Here is a 21,042-nt window from a genome sequence, read left to right as displayed (position 1 = left end):
GGGATCAGAATGAGTTTTGAGGTCAGGGATGGCAATCAGGTTTTCTCTCTCATGCCAGCTCCACTGGTAGCTGTCCAGAGCACTGTGGGAAGAAGTGTCCAGGCTCAGAGAATCACAATTGATTAGTTATGTCTGCCTTGGGTGCAGGAAGGACAAGTGGCTTCTTTATACATTTGATATTCTAGATCTAGATACAGCCCAACCATTGTATTTTGAGGACAGGAAAACAGACCAAGTAAGAGAAAATAGTATGCCTGAGGTCTCATTGCTAGTTCATCAAAGAACCCAGATATGCCCCACTCCCCATGCCCGCCCCAGGCTGGATTCCCCCTCCTTGTGCTCTGCGTCAGTGAGTGGCAACAACATGCACCCAGCTTCCTGGGAGTCATCCTCAGCCCTTTCCTCTCCCACACCCTGCACTCTCAATTGCCACGTCCTCTTCACTTCTGCCTGAGCCTTCTCTTAAGCCGTTTCTCTATCATCTTCCTAGTCCAAGTTTCTCAACAAGGGGCAATTGTGTTCCCCAGAGGACATTTGACAATGTCTGGGGACATTTTTGGTTATCCCAACATGGGTGGGGGTGGTGCTACCTGGGCTGCTGCTAAATATCCCTTCTAGTCCAGAGTGTCAGCCATGCTGAGGTTGGGAAACCCTTCCCTGCTCTGAGCCAACGTCATCTCTTGCCAAGACAAGCTCAAGGGCCTCTCAGCCAGGCTTCCTGCCTCCATCTCGCCCCAACAGTCCATGCTCTACCCAGAAGCCAAAGTCATCTTAAAATCTAAATCCACAGCACTATTTACAATAGCCAAGACATGGAAACAATCTAAATGTCCACTGACAGATGACTGGATAAAGAAGTTGTGGTATATTTATACAAGGGAATACTACTCAGCCATAAAAAAGAATAAAATAATGCCATTTGCAGCAACATGGATGGACCTGGAGATCATCCTTCTAAGTGAAGTAAGCCAGAAAGAGAAAGAAAATTACAGTAAGATATCACTCATATGTGGAATCTAAAAAAAAAAAAAGGAAGAAAGAAAGAAAGAAAAAGAAAAAAGAAGAGGACAGTAATGAACTCATCTGCAAAACAGAAACAGACTCAAAGACATAGTAAACAATTTTATGGTTACTGGGGGAATGAGGGTGGGAAACAATAAATTTGGAAGTTTGAGATTTGCAAAGGTTAACCACTATAAAAATAGATTAAAAAACAAATTTCTTCTGTATAGCACAGGGAACTATACACAATATCTTGTAATAATCTTTAATGAAAAAGTATATGAAAATGAATACATGTGTGTATATATATATATATATATATATATATATGCATGACTGGGACATTATGCTGTACACCAGAAATGACACGCTGTGACTGACTCTATTTCAATTAAAAATAAATTTTAAAAGACAAAAGAACTTATTTATAAAACAGAAACAGACTCACAGACATAGAAAACAAACTTACGGTTACCAGGAGGGGAAGAGGGTGGGAAGTGATAAATTGGGAGTTCGAGATTTGCAGATACTAACTAGTATACATAAAATAGGTAAACAACAAGTTTCTACTTCATAGCACAAGGAACTTTATTCAGTATCTTGTAGTAACCTATAATGAAAAAGAATATGAAAACAAATATATGTATGTATATGTATGACTGAGTTATTATGCTATATACACCAGAAATTGACACAACATTGTAAACTGACTATTGAAAATAAAATAAAATAAAATAAAATAAAATAAAATAAAATAAAATAAAATAAAATAATAAAATAAAATAAAATAAAATAAAATAAAATAAAATAAAATAAAATAAAACCTAAATCACAAGACTGTACTTCCATGCAGACCCAAGCTCCTCACCATGCCCCAGTAGACCCTGTGCCATCCGGCCCTGCTTTGCCAGCCACCCCTCCTTCCACCCTCCTGCTCCATCTCTGCGCTGCAGTCTCACTGGCCTTCCTTCAGTGCCTTGAGGGGCACCATGCTTCTTCCTCCTTCAGGGCCTTGGCAGAGGCAGCTCCCTGTGTGGGAAACACCAACCCTCAACCCCTGCCTGTATGCCTTGTTAACTCCTACTCATCTTCCAGATCTCACCACTTCCTCGGGGAAGCCTTTCCTCACCTCTTGTCCTCTTCATAGCATTTATTATCCTCTGGAGCTATACATTTATCTGGAAGATCGTTCCATGACTGACTTCCTCCTCTCACTGCACTGGAAGTCCCCTGCAGGCAGGAGCAGTATCTGTTTTGATCAGTCCCAGATTTTCAGGGTCCAGTAACCAGTTCAGTGTCCTGTGGGCTCATAGGCTCTCAATAAATACTTGTTGAATGAATGGATGGGTGAATGAACAACCTCAGGTCACTGGACCCCTCAGCTCTTTATTCACCCTATTACAACCAGGGGCTCCCCCTGCTTCTCTTCTATTTCTTTGCCCTTCAAATTTTCCTTCTACCATTTCTTTCTCCATTAACTGTCATCTTATGCTGCCAGTGACTATCTGTAAGTATTTATTGTGCTGATTAAAAGCTGTTCTTTGTGAAACACGTTCCGTTGATTTTCTTATTTGCATATCCTTCAAATGATGTTGCCAGGAATGAGAAACAGTAAAATATAATAAGGCATCTATGCTAGATGGACGCCTGGCACTGCCTGAAGGCAGACACTGGACCAGGTGGCCTTGGGCTCAGAGTCAAAGTCAATAGCCCGTAGGTCTCCAGCCTCAGCCCCAAGGGGGACCTGGCCACAAAATCAGCTTATTCTCTGGCTCTGTCCAGAGCTGGCACCTTCTCAAACTGCAAGTCTCCAGTCAAAAGTCATCTCCTCAGAGAGGCCCTCCCAGACCACCGGTCTAAAGTAGCCTAAAGACCAAAAGCCCAACACAGGAGGCAGAGCACAGAAGCAGGAAGTGGCAGGAACACTGACACTGTTGTACAATCATCTACCTGCATGCTTCTTGTCACATGAGATAATTCAATGTTTCTTTGGGTCAAACCGTTCTTAGTTAGATACCTTGTTCCTTGCAGCTGAAAGCACTCTTTTCGCACACATGTTCCTTTGCTAGGGCTGCTGTAACAAAGCACGTCAGACTGGACAGCTTAAACAACGGAAATATATTATCTCACAGTTCTGGAGGCTAGAAGTTCAAGATCAAGGTTTCAGCAAAGTTGGTTCCTTCCAAGAGCCAGGTGAGGGAAAGATCTTGTCCAGGCCTCTCTCTTTGACTTACAGATGTCCGTCTTTGCCCTGTGTGACCACACTAACATCCCTCTGTACATGCCTGTGCCCAAATTTCCTCTTCTTACAAGGCACCAGTCATGCTGTGTTAGGGCCCATCCTAACGACCTCATTCTAGTTTCATTACCTTTTTAAAGGCTCTATCTCCAAATGTAGCTACATTCCAAGGTACTAGAGGTTAGAACTTCAACCTATGAATTTTAGACATCTCATAACCAATGAAATTATTTTCCATCATGCAAGGCTGGCTCCTGGGGATGGAGACAGAGACCAGGCTATGAAAACTGCCTTCTCCAGCCTCCCCCACAGTATGAGCCGTTGGTGAGACCCCCATGTCACCCAGCCAAAAGCCCAGGGGCAGAGAAGGCAAGAGTGAAGACTTCTCTCCAGGACGTAAATCCCAACAGCCAGGGAAGAAGGCAGAACAATAATGATAAAACAAAACAGAGCACCACCACCACAGCAGTAACAACACTGATGCTACTCGTCACCTCCTATAGCAGGCGCTGTGCCAGCTACACCTGAGGGAGATGCTATTCCTCGTCCCCAGTGGGAAGGCTGAGCTCAGGGCTGTTAAGCACATGCCCAGGGCCACACGGCTGGTGTGGCAGCCACGGAGGTGCCTCTCCCCTCTTCTTTCAAGAAAGAGCCTGCTGGACATAGTAAACAATCTTATGGTTACCTGGGGAGGAAAGGAGGCGGGAAGGGATAAATGGGGAGTTCGAGATTCGCAAATGTTAACTACTATGTTTAAAAATAGATAAACAAATTTCTTCTGCATAGCACAGGGAACTCTGTTCAATATCTTGTATACTTATCATGAAAAAGAATATGAAAACAGATATATGTATGTATATGTATGACTGAAACATTATGCTGTACATCAGAAAGCGACACATGACCGGCTATACTTCAATTAAAAAAAAAAAAAGAGAGAGAGAGAGATTGCTGTTCAGCAGTGGGAATGAAGGAGCCTCCAGCCCTCATGCAGCATCTACAGTGTCCACCTCCACATCTGGGCTGAGGCCCCGCACCCCTGGGACAGCCCCCGGCCAGGGACTGAGTTGTGAGGAGGGACTAGGGCCTGACTACTCCTGCCCAACAGGGGGCGCCTCTGAGGGGCCAGTGTTGCTCTGCAACCTTGGGCCAAGGCTTTGTCATGCCTCAACGTCAGCCTGGGGCTCTCGCTTCACCTTTTATCTCTCACAGGCATTACTCTCAATAAACCTCTTCCACTTCCAGCTCTGTGACAGTGTCTGCAGCCCAGAAGACCCAAACTGGCACTGTTGAGGAGGGCAGACCAGGATTTGAACCATGACCTCCCCAAGGGACCTATCACAACATGCTCCAACCACTGTTCAGTCTCGAAGGCAAAGTCTGGAGGATGTCAGAAAAACGAGGGACGGAGCTGGGCTCTCAGAGCCCCAAAGTGCAAAGCTAGTGGTCCCTTTCACCAAGGCTAATGGGTGTGCGGCTAAAGTAATCAGGGCCAGGAAGATGGAGAGCAGTGAAGGCATTGCCCAAGGTCACCAGCTGCTTGGGGACAGAGCCAAGGCCGGAGCCCAGGTCTCTGAGCCCCATCTGAGTTTGGTCCTCTTGCCTAGCCAGACTGACTCAGAGATGCAGCCCTTAGGTCTGTCTGAGGAGGAAGGAGGCTGGGAAGCCAGGGAAGCTGAGGGTCTATCACTGAGCTGCAGAAGCAGCAAGGACCCTTTAAGGTCCTAGCCCTGGACTTCCTGATGATGGAGTACGATGTCTCCCCGTAGCAGAACAGAGAGGCAGCAAGAGGTGGGGGAATGAGAGGAGTTTAAGCCCCGCCTCCTACTCTGCACTGACTGCCAAGTGAGGCCGCACGTCTCACCCACAGTAGGCAGAAAGCCCCTTCTTGCAGGGGAATTGGGAGTCTTTAAAGAGATGGTGTGTAAACACTCCCAGCCAGGAGCCTGGGACTCCTGCCTTGACCATTCTGACGATTCCTCACCAGGGCCTGAGTGCTGGCTCCCCGCAAGGTGATTTATGTCTGGGGTGGCCTAAGACTTTCCGAGCGGGGCTCTGGAAATCAGCTTATAGCCCTGCCACCTCCAGGGCTAATTCATTTTATGACCAACAGGAGAGAAGGGTGGTTTAGTGGCTTGTCAAGTCTCTTGGGTTCAACAGGCACAAAGCACAGCTGTTTGTTTTCCAAGGGGCTCCCAGGCAGAGTCCCTTCCTCCCTGCGGCTGCTTGTGTAGATGACAATGATGTAACAGGGTCTCTGCGAGGCTGGCAGGCAAAGGCAAGGGGAGCCTTCCCGTTCTGGCTCCCATGTGGGGCTATTCTCTTGCCAAGGATTCTGGGTTACATTAGGGCTCCTCAAAGCAGAGACCCAGTTTGTCCTGTGGATGAAGGGAGACTGCCCAACTCATCTCGGGGAGCCTCAGCAGGGTGCTCCCCCAGGGCCATGACAACCTCCTGCCTACCCACACTTTTGGATAAATTTTCCAACTTGAATATTTGCGCTCAAGGTATGCCCTTCAAAAACCTCCCCAGCAAAGACTGCACTCCAGATGTTCCCACAGACAACAGCAACCCAGTGACACTGGGTCTGAGCTATTAAAACACGCAGCGTGTGAGTGTATTTCCAATTATCATAGGCAGACAGCATGGAGTAACGCAAAGCAAAGACTTTGGAATCAGTTGGATCTGGTTCGGTTACTTCAAGTTTTTCCCTGAGCCTTGGACTCCTCACCTGCAAAACTGGGCTAATAATGCATCCTTAGGTTGTTATGATTAGATGAGAATGCAGTAAAAGCACTTACTCTGCTGTCTGATCAGGACATTAATATTCATGAGGGACGAGGGGCACAGAGGGCACAGGGCAGCCCTATAGGTGGGAGCTGTCTGTTCCACTGACACAATTAGGCCCCTTTGGCTGCCTACATTTCTTTTTTCCTTCTTTTTTTTTCTAAATTGAAGTATAGTTGATTTATAACATTGTGTTAGTTTCAGGTGTACAGCAAAGTGATTCAGGTATACATATATATATTCTTTTTCAGATTCTTTTCCATTAGAGGTTGTTACAATGTTACAAGATATTGACTATAGTTCCCTGCACTATACATTAAGTCCTTGTTGTTTATCTATTATACATATGGTAGCATACATCTGTTAATCCTAAATTCCTAATTTATCCCGACTCTTTCTTCTTTCGTAACCGTAGTTTGTTTTCTACATCTGTGAGTCTGTTTTGTAAATAAGTTAATTTGTATCATTTTTTAAGAGTCCACATATAAATGGTATCTTATATTTGTCTTTGTCTGACTTACTTCACTTAGTATGACAATCTCTAGGAACATCCATGTTGTTACAAATGGCAATATCTCACTATTTTTTATGGCTGAGTAGTATTCTCTTTGTGTGTGTGTGTGAGTGTACACATACCATATCTTCTTTATCCAGTCATCTATTGATGGACACCTAGGTTGCTTCCATGTCTTGGCTATTGTAAATAGTGCTGCTGTGAATTTAGGGTGCAAGTATCTTTCAAGTTAGAGTTTTCGTCTTTTCTGAATATATGCCCAGGAGTGGAATTGCTGGATCATATGATAACTCTATGACAGTCTGCATTTCCGAACACTGATCTGGCAACTGTGGTTACTCACCTCACATGGTTGAAGAATTTGTATAAAAAGAATCCTCTTGCATACACTCTCGGATATCCACATGCACAAGCCTGTATTTGGGCAGGTGCCTGCGTGCACACTGGAAATCACACTCTATTACAAGTGGCTTTGCATTCATGTACTCTTGCACATCCAGATACATGCACACATACACACACGCATGCAGCCCATGCACGTTGCACACACAGAGTTCTGCCGACACGTGCCATTTACATGCATATGAACACCCCTGCACATACACACACAGGGTCTCACATCCCTAGCACACATGCAGGCACAGAGGAGCAGGCTGACAAACCCCAGAGCCAGACCAGTGAGCATGGTCAGCTCAGAGATTAGGGCCCAAGGAAAAGAGGGAAGAGCGGACATTTTTAGCTGCTGAAGGACATCTTGAAGTAAAAATAGCCCAGCTCAGGCCTGCCAGAGGGGGTGCTGAGCAGCACGGTGGCCCTGACACCCCAACACCTCCTCCCATCTCTCCTGCCTCTGAATCAAGGTCTTTAGAGGACTCGCTTGTGCAGCCCAGATGCCACATGAAGGAGCCGCAGTGAAAGGGCAGGATGCTCCCTGCTTGTCCTCAGTGTCAGGGTGTGGGCAGGATGCCTGGAGAGCTGGCGATGGAGGGAGTCCTGCATCCCTGTCCCCACTACTACCCATTTAGCCGTAGAGCCATCTGAGGACCACAGGGATCACACTGGCTTTTGTGTTAAGGAGTGTTCAAATCTTGCTAAGCGGGGCCTGGGCTCCTGAGGATCCCACCTAGGACAAGCTGAATAGAAGGAAGAGAAATGAATATCGACCCTACTATAACTAATAAAATTGCATAAATGTGATAAAATATATTGCCATCATTGAATTGTACATTTCAGACAGGTTAATTTTATTGTATGTGAATTACACCTCAATATATATATATATATCTCTGTTTATATATCTCTTCTTTCACTCCTACTCTTCCAAGTTTTTCAAGTGGATTATCTCCTTAAATCCTGCCCCAAACCCACTCTACATGCAGGGAAGGTGTAGGGCCTGGCTCAAGGTCACTAGATGGTCAGTGGTGGAGTTGGCTCCAGACCCCACTTAGCAAGACTGGCGGGTTGGGTCTTTCCTTCCAGAGAATGAATGTTCCGTCAACATTCATTCTCTGAATCTAGATGTCCAATATCAACCTGGGCCACTGGTTCCTGAACTCTAGTATCTGAGACAAACATCATCAGGAATGGTGTTAAAACGCTAATTTTGGACCCACTCATGCCCTCCCCCACCCCACCCAGCAGGGGACCCCTGGGGCCAGGTCCCAAGCTGAGCCGGGGGTGGGGGTTGGGGGGAGCCAGCATCTGGGCACCAGGGCAAGACTAGGCTGAGTCACAATGCGTCTGTGTTCGGGTATTAATAGAAACGTAAAACCCCAATCAGCCATTTCTTCCCCCTCTGGAGAAGCCCGAGTCACTCTTCTGAGGTTCTGACCTCTGTCGTGTATCAAACCAGAGAGGGCAGGTCACATGGACTCCTCATCAAATCGCCCTCACCGTAGGAGGGTCGGGGGTGCGCTACAAAGGGTAGATCTCAGCTGCCGCAGTGTTCTCAAGGTTAACTAGTGACCTTGCAGAGGACGCGGGGGAGGGGCAAGGGTCCCGAGGGGCGGGGCCTCGGTGAAAGGATAAATTAGCGCATCCTTTGTTTGCCTGTCAGTAGGTGCTTCCAGGGGCGCCCAGGGGCTGGGGAACTTTGTTTGCCCAAAGTGTTTAAACAATACCCCTGCAATCCTGTTTACACTCTTGATTTGCTCAGTAAACCTGCCCCTCAGAAATAGCTTTAGGGTTAAACTCAGCCCCCTGCTGCTGGTGGAGATTGCCACACAGCCTGCCTGAGACCCTGTCTGGTAGGGCTGGTCTTGGCCTGTGCAAGCAGGGGCAGGGGCTCCAAATGTACACAGTGTCCCATCGGATACACACACACACACACACACTTAGATCACACCCCACCTGACCTCATCTTGCTGGGCAAGTGAGAGTTAAACTTCCCAGTTCAAGTTCATTCCAGTTTTTAGCTAAGTACCTGACTTTTCAAAGGTCAGAGCAGCTGCAAGGCTGTCTCCTGCTCTCAAGAGGACACCCCTCCTCCTTCTCCCCCTTTGCTAGGTTGCAGGGATGGTGCTGTGCCTTCAGGGCCTGCTGGTACCCGGGGTGCAGGGGATGGGCCATCTTGCTCTCAGCCCCCTGTAGTCCTGTGGCGGGGGTCACAGGGTCTGTTCACTGTACCTAAGCCATGCAGGGGGACTGCTCTGGGCCCTGGGCTCAGTTCCCCACTCTGGGGGCTGATGTCCCCTGTCTAGCTATGACCCCCTGATGACCCTTGGCATGGCTGGCTGCTCTGCACTTCTTGGCTAGAGGGCTGACCCCTTGGCATGTTCATGAGCCTCTCTCGGCTCCTTTCTGGTTCCCTTCCAAGCAGCTGGGAGTCTAGGAGTCTGGAGGCGCTGGACCAAGCCCCTCTCATGCTTGCTGCACTGGTGTCACCGCCATTTCTACTCGGGGCGGGGGGGGCAACCACACTGTGGAGGTTGGGTCCTAGGTTCCAGAAACATAGGGGACCAGGAAGGCGGGACGCATCAGCATCCCGTTTGACCTGTGGACTTCCTTTCTTCACCTTCTCCTGGGGTCAGACCTGGCAATGGCCCCTAGGAACCCAGTGGTGTTCTCAGCTGCGTCATCCCCCTCCTGATGTCCCTCTTGTCCAGCTCCATCTCATCCTCTTGTCGCATTCTGTGTCCCCTCTGCCCTACACGAGCTTGGAGTAAACCTCAGGGCTCAGACTACCAAGCTTTGCACTTGATATATAAAGGACAACATGCAGAAATTAGCAAACCTTTTCTCCTGCCCCGAAGACTGGCTTTCAAAGCTTTAGTGCTGTGGGCTTGGAGATCCTAGCCTGGATTCTCACTCACTGTCTCTTTGTGTTTTGTTACAACCCTAATCCTCCCTGAGGCACTGAGTGCCTCTGGCCGGCTAGCGAGAAGGTGAAGAAAAGAAAAAACAAAACAAAAACAACAAACCTGTACATCTCCACTTTCCTGGATGTATCAGCCTGTTATATGTGTAAATCTGCCCTGCGGGTGGTCCTGGTCATGCAGGAGTGTGTGGAGATGGTCCCATCTGAGCCCGAGGACCTCCTAGCATCTGGAGTCCAGGACAAAGGAGCCCTGCCACTTAGTGAGTGGCCACACACCTGTGATGTGGGAATAAGAAGGCCTATGTCACCAGGGTATGAGGATTCGGAGATTCTGGAGTAGACTAGGGGCCACAAGAGGGTGTCCACCCCTTACCACTCGCATACATCTGGATGCCCCTGGCCTTATCCCCGTCTCGGGCAAGTCTTAACTCCCAGCTAGACCACGTGGGTCCTGACAGCAGGTGTTTGCCCTGCCTTCCCCTCAGAGCAAGCTTTGGTGGGCATGGCAATGCCAAGGCAGAGGGACACTATTCCCAGGTGTGCAGGACAGAAAGGAATTCCCTCCCAAGCAGGAGGTTTTGCTAGAAGAATGAAATCCCCAGCCCCAGCCACTGGAGTCAGACATCGGACTCCCACCCGGGCTACCCTACAAGGGCTCCGCCTCTCCTGCCTCGGTTTCCTCCTTGTGCCATGGGCATCAAGCTGGGACCAGAGGCTGTGGGAGCAGTGGGTCTGAAGCGCACCCCAGTTAGGAAATCAAAAGCAATCGTCATCTTGCTGCTTGGGAGGGTGGCTTTGCCTGAAGGTCAAGATAAAACCCGCGGGTGGAGAGGGAAGAAGCCGCGGAGCGTTTTGTTTGGCGCAGCTCGCTGGCGTTGCCTCGGTAGCTGAGAACATCGGCTCTGGTCACGCTTGCCTCCGCTCCAATCCTATTACTCCGTGCGGTTGGGCTCCGAAAATAGCCCCTGTCAGCCCCATCATCACAGTTCAGCGTTTCCACCACCGGCCACTTTATTGTTCCTCGGACACAGTCATCGTTAACCCCTCCGCTGCCGGCCGGCCAGGGGCACGTGGGATGAGCGCCCACCTTTGGTGAAATTGTTTGCTTTTCAATTCTCCTTCGTCACCACAGGGAGCTCCAAAGGGCGCAGAGGGGTACGCCGTGCCAGACACTGCGTACATCCTTTCGTTTCAACTAGCATGATATACTGCCCTGCAAAGTTGGTGTTTCTCTCTCCATTTGATGGGGAAGGAAAGGGAGCCTCAAGGAGGCGCCGTGACTTGCCCAAAGTCATGCAGCCAGTACACGGCTGAGCCCAGGTTCGGATCAGACAACCTGACTCAGTAACCCAGGGCAGGGCCCAGGAATCTGTACTTTTAACCAGCACCACGCACATGAGTCTGATGATAAAGTCGATTAGGGAACCACAGCTGTCCTGAGATGCTGTGGGTCCCATGGGGAAGGAGAGAAAATTGGCCTTTTTGGTGCCTAGGTTGGCATCCAGAGCCTTAATGAACACCAATCTATTTCTTTTCATAACAAGTACATTTTTTTTCAGATGAGAAAATGGAGATCCCTTTCACTGCACCAGATTGTCTCTCAAAAGAAAACAGCCAACAATTTGACAGAGAAGACCAGCCTGGAAAGCTGACGGATGTGTCACACAGTTCTGAGTGTGGAGTGGGCTCCCAAGAGAAAAGCAGCTAGGACAGTGGCTTTGATTAAGCACCGGCTCTGGGGCCGGGCAGACCGAAGGTCGTTGGGAGCTTGAGTGAAGTGGGACATGTCCTGGGGTTAGCACAGGGCCTAAGGCTAGTGAAAATATCTGAAATACACTGAGGCTTCAGTAGGTGCAAGACTGTCCTGAGGACCTTCTTGGACTTGTAAGGCAGATTTTGCTATTACCCCCATTTTACAGGTGAGACATCAGAGGCACTGGGAAATAACTTAGGACCGGAAGTAGGATTAGAAACTAGGCATCTGGCTTTGGAGTTTTTGTCCAGTCATCATCAGATGTGTTCTCCCGATGACAAAGGAATCCTGGTATGACTGCTAGAGAGCCTGGCCTGCCACTCAGACACACCGGTTTCTCGGCCTGCATCTGCCAGGACTGGAGCAAGCACTCCCGGGGGCCGGGGGGGTGGGGGGCCCTGGCAGGACAGAGGGGTGCTCCTGCTCAGTGGACTTTTGCTGAGTCCTTTGCTGTCAGGAGACTCTCCACTCAGCTCTCTTGCTGGGATCTGTAATGTTCCCCAGACCCTCCTCCCTTTAGGCTTAAGGGGAGGAACGGATCCCTCTTGGTGACCTCCGCTTTGGCCGTAACTTTGTAAATAGTTCTTTTATGAAACTCTCAAGTCCTTCTACTTTGAATGCATAGTCTGTTTCCTACTGTTACCCTGACTAGTACAGTAGCTTAAAATATACAAAACCATAACAATAAAAAAAAAAAAGATTTTAGTGGACCAGAGCTTGAGGCCCTGAAATGGGCAGCTACCTGCCCAAGACTGCCCGTGAATTAGTGGCCCAGGTGAGCCAGGTCCCCTGCCTCCCGCTTCCTGTCTCCTGTGCTGTTCTTTCTTCTTACCTCAGGCCCCCTGGTCCCGGGCCCTTCCTGGGGGAAGAAAGGAGCTCAGTCTGCCTTCCAGGAGGAAACCCCAGACTCAGGGACAGTGGACGCTGGGCCCCAGGTGGTCTGAGGGTAAAGGGGATGACCCTCGCTACAGGCCGGCTGTCCCCACCCTGGCCAGAGACTGGCGGCTGATGTGAGGACCCCTTGTCTTCAGATGTCAGATGCTTTTGTGGGGCATCTCCACTTTGTCTCAGAGCCACTTCACTTCATCTTTGAAGTCCGTCCCTCTTCGTCTTCTGCTAAGGGGAAGTAGTGGGCTGGGGCTGGGCCCAGAATGTCCTGCTTCCCTTCTCTCTCTCTCACCTGTGTGTAAAGCTTCCCACCCTGAAAATAATGCCCAATATCCCCCTCAGCTATGAACGATCCTTACTTAGGCTTAGCCTGAGGGTCACTTGACGTTCAAGTAGGATGGACAGAGAGACTTGGCACCTCCATATAAATGAGCTCACAGAGCTCTACCGAAGGAAATACCTGGGTGAAAGGAAGGGTCTATTAGTCACAGCTCTCAGCTAAAACTTGTTCAAGTCTAAAAGGGCATTTATTGAACTCATTTACAAAACAGAAACAGACTCACAGACATAGGAAACAAACTTACAGTTACCAGGAGGGAAAGAGGGTGAGAAGAGATAAATTGGGAGTTTGAGATTTGTAGATCCTAACTACTATATATAAAATAGATAAGCAAGTTTCTACTGTATAGCCCAGGGAACTGTATTCAAGATCTTCTAATAGCTTATAATGAAAAAGATGAAAAGGAATATATGGATGTAACTGTATGACTGAAACATGATGCCCTATACTAGAAATTGACACAACATTGGAAACTGACTATATGTCAATTAAAAAAATAAATAAAAGAGCATTTATGAGCCTTAACCAAGATGCCCAGGGCTACCTGCTTTCAGCAGACAGTGTCCGGGGAATCAGTCTCTCTTCATTTCTTGGCTCTATTTTCCTTCGTGTTGCCTCCGTCACCAGCAAGCTCTCCCCTAGTGATGAGAAAGATGACCACCTCCGGGCTCCAAGCTTACTTCCCACCTGCTCACGAACCCCCAGGGAAAGGGACCTTCCTTGTCTGTAGTTCCTGCAGCCCCTGCATTTCACTGATCTGCCTTGGGTCACACACCATACCCCAAGGCCAAGGAGATGATCTGACCTCAACCACGCCTCTGTCTTACCATGAAATCAGTGCCTTTTCCCCCCAAAACAACAGGTACTGAGAATGGGGGTGGTATGAGCCCCCAAGGAGGATCAGGTTGGTGATGTCAGTATCAGGAAGGAAGTGAGTGGGGGGCCATTCGTGCCCAGGGAGGAGAGAGAGGCAGATTTTAGGAAGCAAGGGATAAAAACAGGCAAAATGCCTCCCACGTGCTCTCTGCCCGCCACACTTTTTTGACCTTCTCGAACTTTCCCTCCTGTGTCCAGGCTCAGGCTCTGGAAGCCTCCATGCCTCTCTCTCTCTCCTCATTCTCACACCTCATGGGCTTGGCTGTTTATGGGCTGTTCCTCCACTAGACGGACAGCTTCCCAGGCCAAGAGGATGCGTGTTACTTAGAGCAAATAACAAACACCTTCCCCACCTCAGTCTGAACTTAGTAAGTTTCTCTCTCACACACAGCTCAACGTGGGTATTCCCGGTGGATGGGTAGCCTTCCCCTGGGTCATTCAGGACCCTGGGCTCTTGGAGCCATGCCCTCCATTGGAGACTTCTGAGATGTCTGTGTGTGCACGTGTGACTAGTGAACATCTGGAATATGACTAGCTGGGAAGAGGGTATAGCTCAGTGGTAGAGTACCCACTGAGCATGCATGAGGTCCTGCATCTTCATTAAATTTAAACAAATACATAAATAAGTAAACCTAATTACCACTCCCCCACAAAAAATTAAAAAATAAATAAAAAATAAAACCTTGTTTTAAAAAGAGAGAAATATGACTAGCACAATGGAGGAACTGAATTTTAAATTTTACTAAAATTCCAATTTAACTAGACAAGTGTACCTCATGGCTGCCATCTTGGCTGGTGCAACCTTGTTTTCCACTGGATCTTCTGATTCCAGCCAGAAGATGGAGAAGATTTTGAGACAGGCCTGGGAAGCGGCACTTGTCTCTTTTGCCATTGTTCTGTTGACCCAAACTCATCCCTTGACCACATCTACCTGCAGTGGATGTTGGAGGGCACTGGAGATAGAGGAGTGAGTTTTGGCAAGAGTGTAGCAGTCTTTGCTACACACTGTTCTGATTCACTTCTAAGCGTCCCAGACCTCGAAGTGCCTGGCAGGAGGCTGGCATTCGAGAAACTTTTTTTGAACAAATAGATGTGAACACGAGTAAGTGAATGTTTCTAAGTATCAATATGGATGAAATGGTGAAAAAAGGAGTGAATCCCAGGCAGGGGATTCAGCTCCCAGTGGCTGCTGGGAGCTCCAGACCACCTTGCTGACTCCAGGTTCTCCTTTCCAGGACGCAGAATACAGGGCAAAATGCAAGACCTCAAACACAGGCAAATAGCATCATTTAAATAGCAAATATTGACCCTGCAAGGAGATAAGCAGAATACAAAGTGCAGAAGTGCCCTGGCAAACTCCCCGCCAAGCCAAGCATGTGGGAGGCAGTCTCAGAGTTGGGACCCCGGGTCAGGGACAGAGTCGGGGGAGATGTCTTTACTTGAACTTGCACACAAACCACCAGCAAGGGACTTGTAGTCCGCACTCTAGGAACCAGGGTCTCGGTCAGAGGTGGGAGTGGCTACTAGAGGGGTCTCAGGGTCAGGAAAGGGGTGTGAGGGCAGCCCTGATTGGGGGTCAGGGGTCCTGAACTTTACCTCTAACTTGTTTGGGGCCTGCAGGCAAGTTCCCTCCCTGCTCTGGGCTTTTGCAACCTGAAAAAGGGGAAGATAAGACACAGAATTTCTGAGTCCTCTTCAACCCAAGAAACATGAGACTGACCCTCATCTCTGCCCCAAGGAAGCGACACAGACTCCAGCAAGGCCTTTGACCTTCAGAAGCTTCAGTTTGCCTGACTGTGAAATGGGAAGAATGCTGCGAGCCTGGGTCTTCGTGAGAAAGCAGTGTGGAACCCTGGACTTAGGTGAGTGGTCAGAGGAGCAAGAGACAGATGGACCACCTCCCTGGTAAGCCTGAGCCACCCCGCCCCCAAGCGCTGATGACAGGGGGTCCGTGGGAGTGATGTGGTCACATGAGACTTGTCTCCTTCCCAAGAGACCAGGCGACCCTTGAAGGAAGAGGCCCTTCCCAGTGGGAAGAAGCGGGAGTAAGCCTGACTTAGAGTGTTTGCCCATTTCTGTGATGTGGGTATCCCCACCACGGTGGCCAATTCCAAGCCACCAGGACGTCATGGGACATGGAGCTGGAAAGACACGTGCATGGGAGAAGCAGGCTGGGGGCAGTTCGGGGGTCATCCTCAAAGGTAGCCCACAGCGGGGACACCCCTCCCTTGGGTCAGACCCCATGTGAGTGCGTTGGAGCTTCTCAGAGCAGGCTGACGCACCCTGGGTCTGCCTAGCAGCCACCCTCAGCTGGCGCCTCCACCCTGCCCCCTCCCCACGGCTGCAGGGACAGGGAAGCCTTGGGTGGGGAGCTCGGGCAGGCTCTGCGTGGCACTAAGTGTGGGTGGGTTGGTCTGGAGGGTCCAGCACGACTCCACTGGCACACCAGCACGTCTAGGTCTCTCTAGGGCAACGGGTACTTGGGCTTCTACTGTGGCAGCTGGCTTTCCCAGAGGGAGGGGAAAGCTGTGTGGCCTTTTCTGCTATAGGCTCAGAACCCAGGCAGTGTCACTTCTGGGATTCCAGGAGGAGGGGAATCCAACTTCACCTCTGGATGGGAAGTGCCAGGGCCAAGTGCACGTGGGGTGGGACAGACTCCTGTGGCCATCTGTGGCCACCAAAGGGGTCCCTGTAGCCAAGTTTTCACCCAAGTCACTGCCTGTGGGGCAGCCTAGGGAAGGGTAGGCTTGGAGGGTCTGATTCACAAAGTATTACTAAGAAAACACAGGGTTATGACTTCCCAACAATGTGACAGTTAAGATTATTTGAGCAATTACTGTGCCCCAGGCAAGGACTGTCCTAGGTCTATGCACAGGTTATCTCTCTTATTTCTCCCAGTAATCCTAAAGGGTGGGGACTGTTATTCTCCCCATTTTACAGATGGGAAAACTGAGGCACATGGCAGTTAGACAGTAGTCTCAGTAACTTCCCTGGAGCGAGCACAGGCAGACCCCAGCGTAGGGCTCCAGAGCCCAGCTGAGACCATAACCATTGGCCCTTAGGTTTCCTTCCCAGGAAAATTTTGGAAGGAGCAACAGGCTGATCCCTGGCTGCTAGCCATGTCACTACTTCCCTGAGCCCCTCTGAGCCTCAGCTTCCTTGCCCCTGAAATGGGATCATCGTGCCCGCACCCGGGCTTGCCAGGGGCTGATATGGAATCATGTGTAGTAGTGCCAGGCAGCGGCATGATATAGAACATTAAATTCCCTTCCTGTTCTCCCTCAGGAAGGAAACTTGATGACAACACATATCACAAAACTCTATTGTTCCCCAGGAAGATGCAGACATTGGAGTTCTAGCGATGCGGTGATGAAAACCAATCATGAACCCCCCTTGAAAAAGGTAAAAGGGGTGATAACTGTGGCTAACATTTACCAAGTACCTCTGAGGGCCTACTGTGTGTCATGCTTCCTTCTAGGGGCTTTTCATACTGAGCCCTCCCACCGAAGCTACAGGATGCGATAAAAGAGTCTGCAGTTCAGAGAGTTTAAGCATTGAACCCAAGTCCCAAAGCAGTAACTGCACAAAAGAATTCGAACCCAGCAGCCTCTCATCCTCTGTGCACCCTGGGTCTTGCCACGGCTCCTGAGAGGCAGTGCTGAAACACAGAAGCTCAGTATTCGGAGCAAAAGCAGTTTGGGAATCACCTCTGGGAAGGTAAGTGACAGCCTGCTGTCAATTACACTAATGACTTCTTGCCTGTGGCCAACTGGTATCAGATCCAAACTCTCCTTGGAGCCTACAAGCCCCTGCCTGCTCTGGGTCGCCAGGACCTCTCTGATCTCATCTCCCCCGACACTACCTCTCTCTGCCCCTTTGCTGCTCTTGCCAGTCACATTCCTGCCTCGGGGCCTTTGCACTTGCTATTCCCACAGTTTGGAACAGTTTATCCCCATACCTGGGCATGGCTGCCCCTTCATCTCGTCCAGGTCTCCACTCCACAGGTACTCCCTCAGGGAGCCCTTCCCTAACCACTCTATTTTACCATTACACCCACCCTTAACCTTCCTTTTTTTTTTTTTTTTTTTTTTTTTTTTTTTTTTTTGCCAAGTAGCACTCAATACTACCTGATATTATACTGTGTACTTGTCCCCTTATTTATTTTTACTGTCTGTCTTGCCCACTACAGTGCCAGCCCTAGGAAGGCTTCATCTCCACTGATCATGCTGGGTCCTAGAGCAGTGCCTCCACACAGTGAACACTCAATAAATAACCACAGTACCAATACAAGGCTTGATTAGCAGGACAAAGGGCAGGGCAGGGGGCTGAGAGCCCTGGAACTTAACAATCACACTGAAGGAGAATCTACTTAGGGTCTTGCTTTTGTTTTTAATCAAAGCTTCATTGACCTAAATGAACGGATACATCCTTGCCCACTAATTCCAAAATTTTGGCAGGTCTTTCTTAATAAGGGAAATGTTCCTCTTCAGCTGAGCATGACTATCTTACAGGAACTGCCCCAGAAAGGATGGTACTCATAATATTTTAATAGGACACACTCACGGCATCTATCATCCAGAGGCAAGGCTACTTCAGTGTGCAACCCGTGCAGTAGTGCAGGGCCCCGTGCCCAGAAGGGCTGCAGGCTGAATTTAATACTCTGTTGTCACCACCTTGGAATTCTTAACTTTGTAACAAAGGGCCTATGTTTTCATTTGCAGTGGGCTCTGTAAATTTCTGTAGCCAGTCCAGCCCAAAGAATTGACCAAAGGTGGAGCTTTAGGCTTTACAGATATGTGTTATTTGTTGGAGAGAGGGTCCTTTAAGGGCTGCTCATCCACACCACCCAGGCTGCCATGTGCATGGCCAGTTAATGACATTGGGCACCTATTGTGTGTCAGGCACCGTGTTGGATGCTGGAGAAGCAGAATGCAGGAAGCTTGGCACCTGCCCTTGGAGCTACTAATCAAGAAGAGAGGCTGGCTGGTGAAGAGAGAGGTGACACTGAGCTCAAGGGGGCAGGTTGGATGCAGAGTGAATAACAATGTGGCCTGTAAGGGGCCAGGTGCTATTCGGACCATCAAGTTGGGATCAGTCCCAGGCAATCTGGCCTCCAAGTCTACACTGTCAGCACCCCCACTAAAGCCTCTGCAGAGACACAAGGAGGGAGGGAGGGAGGCAGGGAAGGGGACAAAGCAACATGACTGGTGTTGGAACCACCAGATCTGGACCTGGCTGGGGCCCGGGTGCCCAGAAGGAGCTGGAGCCAAGCAAGTTGACAGGCGCAGTTGGACGGGCTTCGTCATCTCAGTTTGAGGGCTGTTTTGTGGGTGAAGGGAGCCCTGGAGGGGCTTAGACAGAGGGCTCCGTATGATGGATGACCTCTTGTTGGAGAGTCTTCCTGCAGCTACCGCAGCACGTGGAGGAACAGAAGGCGAACTCCCTAGAGCAGGGAAAGAGAAATTGCTTTTAAAACATCTTTTCTGCTCTCCACCCTCAAATCTCCTTTCATTCACGGAGCCAGCAAGTAATGTACATGTATCCCCTTCCATCCTTACAAGCCTGGAGTGTGTGTTATTAGCCCCATGTTTCCGAAAAGGAAACAGAAGCAAGAGAAGGGGAGTGAAGTGCTCAAGGTCACGAAGGGAGAGGGCATCTCGGGGCCCAAGAGCAGGGCACCCCAACACGGGGGCGAAGCTCAGGCCAGCTTCCTGGCTTGTTCGTCGCGGGAGGGCCCCTACCTGGGGCCTTGGAGGGGGTGACCTGGGCCCCGAGCCCCCGCCAAGAGGAGCCGGGGAGCCCGGCGGGCCGCGAAGGGGCGCCGGCTCGGCAGAAAAAGAGCCTCCAGCTCCCGGGGCGCTCAGCATCTGCGCGCGCCGGGGGCTCACGGCGCCGCCCGCAACGGTGTCGCCCGGCCGCGCTTCCGCCTCCTCCGGGCTGTGCCGAGCGGATGCGCTGCCTGCGTGTGAACAGGGCTTGTTTTCCCTTCACGCCCTCGGGCTCCGTTTTTATGAAGAACTTCCTTCTGTTGACGCTTTGGGAATATTCATTCCTGGCTTGCACAGCGCGCGGCTGACAGTTGGGCTGGGAAATGTACCCGCGGCTTAATTAGGGCGTCACCAGACCGCGCCAAGAACCCGCCCCCGCCCTTCCCTGATGCCCCGACCCCAGGGACCCCAGCCTGTCCCCGGCGGTGGGAGGGGGAGTCGCTGCTCCTGCCGTTGTGAGCACCAGGACCGCTTCGCTGCTGGCCCAGTGAGCACGGGGTCCCCAGCCTGCCCCGGGTCCTCACCCTCTCATCCTTCACAGGAACCTGTCTCGGCCAAGGCTGGTCTTGTTATCTTCCAAATGGGCCATCCTCTTGTACACTTTTGCTCCTACCGTTGCTCCTGTCTGGAATGCCCTCCATTCTCCTCCTGACAAAGCTCTCTCTGGCCTCTGCCTCCAGACCCCTCCCAATTCCTTCTACCCACCCGACCCTGCCCTGCCCCGCCCCGCCCCGCCCCGCCCCGCCCCTCCAGCCTTCACTCACCCACCAACTGGAGAGTTCATCCCAGCCAGTGGGCCTCCTCAGGCCTCCTCCTGCCCTGTCCCTTGGACAGTCCTGGGCAGATGGACCATGAGGTACCACCTGCTCTCCTGTTTCCTGCATCCTCACCAGGGCATCCTCAAGGAGGAGGGGCTCACATGTAAGTTTCACCCTGTTTTTGAGGAAGCTGAAAGTAACCTTAACAGAAAGGCTGGCAAAGCTGTGTATAGACAACACTCATCAGTCTACACAGTTCAGGGCAGGGTGAGGGGAGACCTCACACCCCCAAAAGCCAAGAAGAATACTGCAGAAGAAGGCCAACTGACTTGACAGTAAATGTCAAGCCAAAAAATAAATATTGAAAGTTTGACTATATATTATAATAAAATCACACTAGGAAAAAAAAAAAAAAACCCTGGAAAAATATTTGCAACACATATGGCAAAGGGTGAGTTTCCTTAAATGTGAAAGCACTCCTACGGTAGGAGGAAAATCAACAACCCGAAAGAAAACGAGCAAATAGCAACAGGCCACTCTCAGAAAGGAAGCACAAACGTCTGCTAAGGAAAGGAGATGGAGAGCCTTACTCACAGCGACAGAATCGTGGAGGGGAAAATTACATCTGGGTGTGAATTTGATGGAGAAACATCAAGATGTGTGGCTTAGTGGGAGAAAAGGGCTGCAGGGAGGTGCTGTGATGGGCTCCCACTGGAGTGGAAGGCCAGAACCACAACATGACTTCGGCAGATGACTGGTCACGTTTGATGAGTTCAGCGGGCTGTGCAGGCGTGAACTCTG

At 50.0% G+C, this 21,042-nt stretch overlaps 1 long non-coding RNA gene across 4 annotated transcripts; it reads left to right on the top strand.

Moving 5' to 3' along the window:
• Nucleotides 1–13,090: 13,090 nt before the first annotated feature.
• LOC141577691 (uncharacterized) lies at nucleotides 13,091–20,657 on the top strand. Of its 4 annotated transcripts, none has more exons than XR_012506946.1 (4): nucleotides 13,091–15,225; nucleotides 15,454–15,577; nucleotides 17,001–17,117; nucleotides 17,194–17,811. It is a non-coding gene; the product is annotated as an uncharacterized LOC141577691 (long non-coding RNA). The 4 variants fall into 4 exon arrangements; XR_012506945.1 differs by having other exon boundaries at nucleotides 15,336–15,577; XR_012506947.1 differs by lacking the exon at nucleotides 13,091–15,225 and adding an exon at nucleotides 18,617–20,657 and having other exon boundaries at nucleotides 15,245–15,577; nucleotides 17,194–17,432.
• Nucleotides 20,658–21,042: the final 385 nt, after the last annotated feature.

Source organism: Camelus bactrianus, chromosome 5, assembly GCF_048773025.1.
Source record: "Camelus bactrianus isolate YW-2024 breed Bactrian camel chromosome 5, ASM4877302v1, whole genome shotgun sequence".
Classification (NCBI taxonomy): domain Eukaryota; kingdom Metazoa; phylum Chordata; class Mammalia; order Artiodactyla; family Camelidae; genus Camelus; species Camelus bactrianus.
Note: the sequence above shows the minus strand (reverse complement) of the source record. Positions and strands in the feature narration are given on the sequence as shown.